A 10422-nucleotide genomic window follows, 5' to 3' on the forward strand; every position below is an offset into this window, starting at 1 on the left:
TCTGAACCAGTGTTGTGAATAGACCAATAATAGATAATACCATATTAATAACAATCAGAAGGATTGAGAGAGAGATGAATAAAACCCAAGAGAAATAAATGATGTACAATACATTTGCTTACTACCAGCCAACTGATGACTGCCCCAGATCTCAGGGCAATCAGCAGTTCTCTGACAACTGCTCCCAATTTGTATACTGGATGTGACTTTCTATAGTATAGAATTTCCCTTTACCCAATTTGTGTCAGCACTCCTAGCCATGCTCCCTCTCAGAATTTTGTGCACCTTCTCACTGACAGAGAATGAGAAACTGAAAAGTCCTTGATTTAGAGTAAGCACTAATTAGTAATGACTAAACCATAAGTGTTTTACAGTATCATTCTCATACTAAATCCAAAATGCATCAGCGTACCAGGTACTAGGAAAGAAACTATCTCAGACAAAGCCAGGATATGGTAATATTCTAGGTGAAAAACCTGAATGATATGCCTACAAAAAAGATATGTAAAGGACCATGTAGAGTAATATCTGTTGTAGCAAGGTGTGAAAACCAGCAAATCTCACCCACATGATATCCTTTTACTGTAATACATTCCTACAACTATGGCCATGCCGCCCTGACACCTGATCACATCTGATCTCAGAAGGTGAGCAGGGTCAGGCCCGGTTAGTACTTGAATGGGAGACCTCCTGGGAATACCAGGGGCTGTAAGTTCTAGTCCTGAGGACTTCACTATCACTGTCCAAGCTCGCTTGGCTATGGCAGATGAACCTTACGACTTAAACGGTGGGGCCAGTTCTGTGCATGCAGAACCTCACCTAAAAAATCCACTGTGCAGGCTCAAAGGACACACCTGCATGGGTAGAGCCCTTCCCAAATCTTCATTTGCAAAGCCTAGCCATGTCTTGCATCCCTAGTCTTTTATCTTTTGAGACCATGAAGCTTTGAAATGAAAGTTAATTACTTTAATTTTTATCATTCGAAGATTATTTTGTAAGTTGCGATTAAGTATAAATGTAGAGAAACACATTAGTCATAGATTAATTACATGGTTTCTGCAAACTATGATGCTGGTAACGGAATCCAGATTGTTCAAAAGGTCAGAACTCCCAAAGGGTTTGGATTCAAAACCAGATCCATGATTTTTCTTGTTAATTCAGATGGCAAATTAAAGGCCACTAACATTTGGATAACTGGGGGAGGAGTGTGGAGGTGAGGTCTGCAGGTGTTAGAAATTAAATTATTATGCAGTGTTTAAATGTCCCATGTCATAGTGGTTGCAGTTAAGCATCATGAAAGGACATGGTGCTTACAGAGTAGGAGGATTATCTTGGGTCCTCACTGGGGACAGAATAATATCTCCTTGTTTCTGACTGGAAGTGAACATCTATTTGAAGCTTCACTGGTAAGTAGTTGCCACTGAAATAAGTCCCTGACTGCAAACATTCACTAATATTAGTATGTCCTGACTTACAGGCATACAGGGACCACATTCTGGTCCAGAGTAGTCTGAATCAATAATCAGGAACTTAATCCTCCTCATAATAGCACTATTTTTGCAGCAGGCACATGTCCTGATGCTCCTCTGAATATCTGATGTAAAGTTCACAGATGCACTCCTAGCCTTACTTGACTTGCTCTGATTCCTAATTCATTTAATTTACATGATTTGCATGACACAATGAAACCATAATCTCTGCAAATCCCTTTTGATCACTCAAATGTGCCTAAGAAATGCCAAGGATTATGCTGGCTCTCAGTCTTCCTTATTATGAGTGTTAATGCCAACACAGAAACTCTATTCCCACAGTACTGTAGCAGAAATAAAATGTTTTTAAATGAACTTATCATTAACTCCCACCAACTATTTACTTTTAAAACAGTCCCTGATTCAAGAACATCTTTGAAGCTGACTCTTCAAAAGATGCAGCACATAAAGATCCAGAGCATTTCCTAGTACAACTAGGAAATCAGAATCACAAATTACTTCCTTACAAGTGCTGTGATATTGTTTCTGTTAAAGTGTGTTTTACTGTCAGAATATAGCCAGGTTTTGATGGAAAGCATTTATATAAACTCTCAGAATTATTTTGTGAAAGCCTTGGAGGGCTAAAGGAAAGATAAAAAAGCAACAAATAAGTTTCTGGAACTGATTACCAAGTTGATGACTGTGACAAGGAGAGGCTTCTCCAGTAGAGCCAGATCATAGACAGGCACTTTTTGCAGAACAGCTGGGACCCATCTGCACAGTGAGAATCAGGCTACAGCATCTTCCTGAAAAGGATCATCAAAAATAACATTATAAGAGACATCACTAGTCTGAAGTCTGGAAGCTTTCTCCTGACCTCAGTCAGCTCAAACATGGTGGTAGACATCAGTCCAGACAGTAATACAAGAAAAATTAAAGGCTGTGAAGCAACACACATTTTCTGTGTTCACTGACAGCTGTGGTTCATGCCTCTGCATACTGTTTGGTTCATATGTATTGCCTTTGGATGTAATGGTGACCAGTCACTTCCTTACATGAAATTTGAAACCACTCAAAATTATGTTAGTCATCGGTATTTGTGTACTATATTCTGGTTGATTGGCTTACATTGTGCTCAGAGCATTAGTACTTTGATTCAGATAGCTCAGATCGAAAGCTTACATGTTCCTGTTTCATGCTAAAATAACAGTCTAAACTCGAAGGAACAAACAATCCAGGAAAATAACTAGAGATACACCACACCAGTGTTAACTGGTGCCTAACACAAGCATGAAGAACAAGCAGCATCTAGGGCAAATCTGCAAAAATGGGAGGGTGGCAGGAGAGCAAACCTGATCTCAGCTCAGCAAGTCTTTCACACAAAAATTCAAAGCTATTTTTTTTCCATCCATGTCAATAATGAATTGAGGAATAAATTAGGTTATAACCCTTTCTTTGAGAAATTTTAAGAAGAAATTAGCTCAGTGTGTGCACAAAAAATTATATTAATGAAATGTGATGTAGGTCATAAATATAAAATAAATGTATACTACAGCATCCCAAAGTGACTGGGATAAGTGTTTTTTCCTTCCATGCTTTTTATTGTCTCTGCCATCTTTATAGGGAATTTTGTTCTTTTCAGTTGGATTTTGGTTCAGTTTCTTTTGTTTTTTTCAGAGAAGTCAGAATTCTGGTTTTCATGAAGTTGCTTTTGACCACAGAAAGTTTTCTGCTATAGTGTCTGTTTTAATCTCATGCTGGAATTGGAAGGCAGTACCTTGAAACCTCCACTGGAAATCCCAGGTGACATACTTCCCTCACTTCACCTCATGCACCCATCATGCAACCACCAGCATAATGCTTAGCTCACTGGTGACTCTGCCCAAGAGGAAAATCATCTTTCATAGAAAACAGCACTTCCATGCAGCTGAAGGATTACTGTGCTGATGAAAGCATAAGAATGTTACTAAAGGAAGCTGCAAGAAAGGAATAGCAATTGAAATGTGGAACCAGGAGAGAGAAGAGAAAGGGACAGAAGGAAAGCACTGATCCCTTTACTTTGATCTGTATCATGAATGTTGTCATTGGATCTTTTCTGACAGCATAGTGTGAGGTAGCATCTTTCCTTCATGGTCCAGCTTTGAGTGGGCCTGGTGACAGACCGTCAGAGATGTGGGTTGTTTGAGTCTTCAGCCAAACCTGCCAGCACACTGTACCTCAGTGTAGATGATCTTCAGAGCAAAGGGTAGTCTGTTAGACAAGGGCAGAACTATTAGAATGATAGTTGAGGGATTCTTTAATTAATTACAAAACTGCATAGGCAGCTAAGTTCCACAGCTTTTAACTTAATGAAGTACTTCCCTATACTTAGCTACTGTAGGCATGCCAAACATTTACCAGTTGATACAAGATCAAAGCTGTAGCAAGCAGCTGATCCCTATGCAGTGTCTTTACAGCTTCTGCTTGACATTTTGCAGTTTTTAGATAGCAGCCAGCCAAGTGTGAATAGTTCCTGCCTCAAAGATTACAGCCAGTCACTCAGAACATCAGCAAGCATGTTTTAAGCATTTGTGATCCATTTATTCTCAGTGAGATAGAAATCAAAAAAGATGGTGTTTTCATGGGGCAGATTCAGAGTATCTGTCACAGCAACTTGGCACAGTGGCACAGTGGCTTGGCAGAGGCTTGCTCGTGTCAAGTCTTCCCTCAGGCTAAGAGGCTGGTTTGGCAGCAATGCTCAGACAAAGCCTTATGCAGTGGGGAGCTGATTAATAACCTATCTGGCTGAAAGTGGCAGCTCCACTGCAAAACCTCATCCACATATAATCCCACCCTACAGAAAGAAATTTAATTTAGGCGAGCCAATCTCCTCCACTCATCCATGCCTTTAGCACCCTAGGGCTCAGTTATTCACTGAGAACAGCTGGCAAAGTACAGAGGCACGAAATAGTCCACACTTCTGAAAAGTAAAGCTAAAGAGGGACTACATACATTTGGGTTCATCAAGTTGCTCGCTTGCTTGCAAACTACCAATGGAAACTAATCAGATAAACTCTTTCAAAGGAAAACAACCAGTTTCAGTTCCCTATTCTCTACCGATAGGATCCAACCAACCTTACCTTGTTTCCTTCAACATGCAATCCACCTGTATTCCTGTAGAAATACCTACTCTCCGTACTAGACACATCTACACATCTGTACACCCACTAGCATGCTTGTAGATATACATCCCATGTGTTTGCATTTAATATATGCAAGGTCTTCATCTCCTGAAATCAATCCCCACTGAGGATATAGACCTCAGCACAGGACAATGAAGGAAATAAGGTGGTACTGTTGAGAAGAATGCAGAACTCAGAAAAACAATGTACAATTACACTCCGCAAGTGGCTGACTCTGTCACCCCAGTCACGCTGTCACCTCGGTCTTGATGCACAGCCCACCTGATTCAGCAAGTCTAAAGATTTGTCCCTGTGTGAGAACAGTGGGTGAGTCATCTCGTGAAGAAACACAGAACAAGAGAGAATTTGAAAAAGTAAAAGTAAACCCAGAAAAGCTTTCAAGCCGCAGCTTTTTTATACACACTACTATGTCGAAAAGCTTTTCAAAGTTCTTTCTATTGGAAACACACTCTTTGCTTTCTGTTGTGCCCACAGGAGTTCTGTTCCTGTGTTGCACAGATAGAAGAGACCTGCTTCATCAAATAGAGTAAAGAAAAGCTTTTCAGCTCATACCATTTTAATTCTGCTTTAACATCACTGTGATTTTTGCTGTGTTAAAGCTGCACTAGGGTAGTAGTTAAGGACAATCCAGTCTCAAAACTTCATGCCACATTACTCTACTATTTTAGTAATACACTTGCTAGAAGTCACCATGAGTAAGTGGTCTTTCAAATAAAATGTTATGCAATAAAACCTCATTTACTCGTACTTACAGCTCTGTTTTAATGATATTTTCTCAGGTGCAATGGAGTAATTGGTGCTTCCAAAACTGAAAGTGAGTTTAACCAAAAAAACTTTGAATGACAGCTGGTATTTCTACATACTGTATATTCAACATGGACATTTCAAGCTAAATGCCCGGAAAGACTCAGTTTGAGTCTTTAAAATATTATATTACTTTCCTGTAATTAAAAATAAAATGTCCATACCAGTGGTTAATCTTAACTACTAGCATCCAGTTCTAAATGCTGTTCAGTCAAACAGAGATAGTATACCTGTGTCATCAAGATGTTTGGAGAACAAGTTGAAGTGCCCACTACACAACCAAACTCCAGGTTCAGCACTAAACAAAGGATGGTCTTGGCGTTGACAGCCCAGTCATAGCTTGTTGGGATAGCTTCCCAAAGAAAATCATAAAATAGCCCTCCAGCAATGTTAAGGACCCAACTCATGGCATGCTCTGGAAAGCTGTTTGATTGAGTCCCTTTTATATGAACCAAGTTTCTTTGAGTTCACATTTCAAACATTAAGAAGTAGGAGGTATGCTTCCACTAATATGTGTAAGTTACTGGCACAAGTAACTTACACAATTAGTATACATCAACTTTACCAAACATAGCTTGTTAAGACAGCACAAGAGAAAAATATGTTATTGTTGCTTCTGCACTGCTTGGAAGTGTCTTGTGAGCTTCAAGGCTCATAAAGTGCACTGTCCACATCACAACTGTTCCTCATTTCAAGATGGATGACAGACTTGTTCATTTTTCCCTTCATTCATTTATACCTGAATCTGACACTCTAAAAGTATTTTCAGCTTGAGTATCAGGGTAACATTTTTCTGTCATCTAAACAGGGTAGAATACCAACATGATTAGCCAAGCACATATCTCCCAGGGACTTAAAAATTGCTGCACCTACAAACACAACATTCACATCCTGAGAAAAGAAAAAAAATATTCAGTGACATGCTGCCAGGTTATAGGAGGAAAGAATGGCCTCTTTTGTGATTGATACAGATCACGCTGCAGAAATTGTTATCCTCTTCCCCAAATACATCAGCTCCACTCTCCTCTGTTTCAGGGATCCAAAGAGTAAAACACAGCTTTTATTACCAGAAGCATGAGGAAAAAAATCTTAACATCAGTACAACAACAACAACAAAAAAAAAGGAGAAATGAAGAGTTTTTATTAAGAACAATAATGGAAAATGTTGTTACTAGCTGAAAACTGATAAAGCTCTAAAAGGTTCAGAAAGACTTGTGTAGCTCATGGGATAAAAATTAAACACTAGTTGATTAAAATATTCTACAAGTTAATTCCTCATTGTGTATCAACTAAGATACAATGCTATGAAAGCTGAAGAAAAGGAAAAGTATAAACAAAAGCAATAATGATGCCAGTGATATACAGCTTGGCAGTTTTCAATCTGGTTTTTAAATAAATTCACTGTGTGTAACCACCCTTCATGTATGGCTTTAGATGACATACTCTTTGCTCTTTTCTGCAGTAATTGACCCTTTCAAGTTAATTTGAGACTAGAGTGAAATTTCAAAAATTATGGACTTCACATTTATTCTGTGTGAAAAACAGTACCTGCACAGAAAAGAAAAATCCAAGCCTGTTTTTCAGAATGGCAAACATTGTAAAACAAGCAGTGGCACACACTTGGCAGAAGCTGATGACGACTCAACTAATAAGTTTTGTCTGGTTCATCAGCCCACCTTCCCACATCCCCCCACAGCTGTAATGGGAACCAGGCACTGGAAAAGAAAGTGCAAGGAAAATGAGGCTTACATTTTAGGAACTAGGTTCTGCTATTTTCTTCCTTATAGAAAGAAAAAAACAGAAACAACAGTTCTCCTTTGTTATGAAAAACAGTAGCTTTATAATTAAAACAAAAATTAACATAGTCATTTTTTCAGAAAATTCTATTCTAGAAAACAGTCTGAATGAATGTTTATTGTTCTTAGGATGACACAAAACAGAGAAGCAACAGTATTTGTCTCAGAAAAGAATATTACTTCTAACTGTGAATGTATACAGTTCAAGGTCTGATTATGTCAATTATATTAGCGTGCTTTAAACAGAAATCAAATGAAATGCCAAGTATTTTAGATGCAGAAGTTGCCATTAAATTTTTTTTACAAAGGTCTTGGAAGTAATTTATAGGTTTTTTGCCTTCACAATGTCTTTCTAAATGGTACCAGCAATACAAGCATGTCTGGAATAATGCTAGGAAATGTAAGAGCATTCAGGGTACAACCTTCCCATTTCACAGAAATTTTTGAGGGTGACTATTCAGCCAAATCCTTATTCGCTGAGTGGTTCATCCATCAAATTTGTGTTTCTTCAATTTAGAGAAAAGAATGTCATGCAGGACAGTGTCAAAGGCTTTGCATGAGTCCAGACAGCTGATGCCAGTCACTCTTCGCTTATGCACCCCAATATAACCCTGTCATACAAGGCCACAAATTTGTCAGCCACAATTTGCCTTTATCGAAGTTGTGTTGGCTGTCCCTAATCACATTGTCCATGTACCTTAGCATAGTTTCCAGGAGGATCTGCTCCATGATCTTGCTAGGCATGGAGGTGAGACTGACTGATGATAGTTTTTTATCATTTTGTTGTTGGTTAGCGTATTTACTTGATTTTCACATGTTTGTTCTGTGGGGGTTTTAATTTGTTTTTATTATTTTTATGGCTCTTAGCCCTCAGTAGTACAATGTTTGAAAGAAGTTTAGCATTGTATTAAACATCTTAATAGTAGGAGGGGTCTATTACTCTAGTCACTAGTATTTTTATTTTTCCTCTGATTTGCAGTGCAATTCACAGAAGATAGGTTTTCTGCACAAAGAATGGTTTGCTATATAACTATATTTTTGCAAAAGACTTTATACCTCCACTTTTTAAAACATCTATGTCACAAGATTTGCTCTGAAAAAAAACCCACAATCAAGATGTCACAAGATTTGCTCTGAAAAAAACCCCACAATCAAGATGCACATTGCAGATACACTTTCATGAAGGATAAGATTTGAAGCTCACTAGTTTTATCACACTTTCCATTTCATCATGAACTGTACAGATTTGCCACTTTATTCTCCCAAAGAGATGGTTTTTTTTACTTTCTGGTTTAACTTCTTTCACTACATGAAAGAGGTGTTTTGATTAACTGTGTGAACTCTAACTAGGTCAGGATGAATCTGAGAATCTCAGAAAAGAGTTTTGATTGACCTAATGAATCTCTTCTTTTATGTTGAAAAAATAAAATTCCATAAAAGTCTGCAACATTTTTGTTTATGGCTTTTAAAAGCACTTGAGTTTCCTAAGACTGACTGACACAAAACCACTAACTCTTACATGTCACAGAGAAATTAACTCTTTGCCTTCCAGAATCAGAAGTAGGATAAAATATCTTAGCTAGATCTGTTTTAATTACACCTTTTCTTACTTCACACTATGTGATGACATCCTTAGCTCCACAAGAACAAAACCCAAGCAGATAGCCTTTACCTCAGCTCCCTGGTGATTCTGATCCTTGGAGTCACAATTTTCATTTAAGGTTTAATTATACTTGGGACATCTAGCTACAGTGTATATTAAAATGAAAATGCAGTGAGCAATCTGTTTTCTGTTTTGTTGTTGCCTTACAAATATGCCCTTCTTTTTTAAAGAGTATTACCTAAGCAAATTCTGTAATTAAACAGTACTACCTGAATCTAGAACTTCACAGTGCAATGTTCTTGTTAATATTTGCTTTCAGCAAATATTGACATATTTCTGCTTTTAAAAAATTACACATTTTTCCAGCATTTGCACAGCACTTCTTGAGTATGCTAGTATTTTCTGAAGCAGAAGTGATTCATTTGTCATGATTTTTAAATTGAATGTCCTGCTGAAAGACAGGCTCTGCCACAAATTATTGAAGCTTATAGTTTTCGAATAAACAGCATGGAAAATAATAGCATTCTCTGCAGGAATTATTGAGTAAAATTTGATAACTTGTTCAAGCAGTATGGAAGCACTCAGAAGAGATTGACCATAGGACTGGATTTTCTAACTTAACCATCATACCAGCACTTGACCCTTAGGGAGTAGAACTACTAAATAAGAAGTTACTAATATTTATACATTACTTTGTTATTATATTTCCACTTTCATGCCTAGTTGGATTGCTCAGAGTGTACCTTTCATTATAGAAAAGTTTCATGCCCAACTTTTATGTGTTTAACCTTCTTTTGCAAGGAATGTCCTAAAAGCCTGTATTGATATGATAGCCCCACCTTTAGGAAGAGCAGTATTGTAGATGACATTCTGTGATATACATTACAAAGTGAGTTTTTTCCTATAATTGTAACCTACATTCTCTCTAATCCACCTTGATTTTCCTTCAAGCACGTTTAGCTATATAAAGTCATGTTTCCCTTTACTGGCCCATGTTCTTAAGTATAAATCTCTGCTGATTTATTTGCAACGTTTCTAATAATTTACTGTGGTTTCACATTTAGACCAACTTTCTGTCTTTAATATATTAGTACTTTCTAGCTTGTCCTAAGAAAAGGAGGCTTATATAATCACTCTGTTTGCCAGTCCTCCCCAACAGCTTTTCAGTCTGTTGACCAACTTAATTCAAGTTTGAAGGAGAGAGGTAAAGTCTCTGTGACATTATGTTCACTGGAGGTTTGTGAAAATCAGGGATCTGTGTGAAGGAAAGGGACTCTTCAAGGTACTGAAGAAGACACGAAGTTGGGGATGTAGAGAGAACAAAGAAGAGCTGCAATAGAAAAGCTGGAGATGATGTGAAGAGAGCTGCCACTCTTGCAAGTGGGAAATCACAGGGCAAAAAGCAAAAGTCTGGGAAAACTGACAGTTCATTTTACTGATAAACTCTATGATTTCCAGTACTTTCATTTACATAAAAAAAAGAATGAGAAATTATCTAGCCTAGCCTGAGAAACTGTTTAATCCTGAGAGGTCTGGAGTGCCTCTGCTATCAATTGAGCAAGTCTTGG

The 10422-nt window shown here is 37.8% G+C and overlaps 1 pseudogene; it reads left to right on the forward strand.

The window, feature by feature from the left end:
* The first annotated feature begins 599 nt into the window (after positions 1-599).
* On the forward strand, positions 600-715 carry LOC139685129 (5S ribosomal RNA; annotated as a pseudogene).
* Positions 716-10422: the final 9707 nt, after the last annotated feature.

The sequence above is a fragment of the Pithys albifrons genome, chromosome Z (assembly GCF_047495875.1).
Source record: "Pithys albifrons albifrons isolate INPA30051 chromosome Z, PitAlb_v1, whole genome shotgun sequence".
NCBI classification, from domain to species: Eukaryota; Metazoa; Chordata; class Aves; order Passeriformes; family Thamnophilidae; genus Pithys; species Pithys albifrons.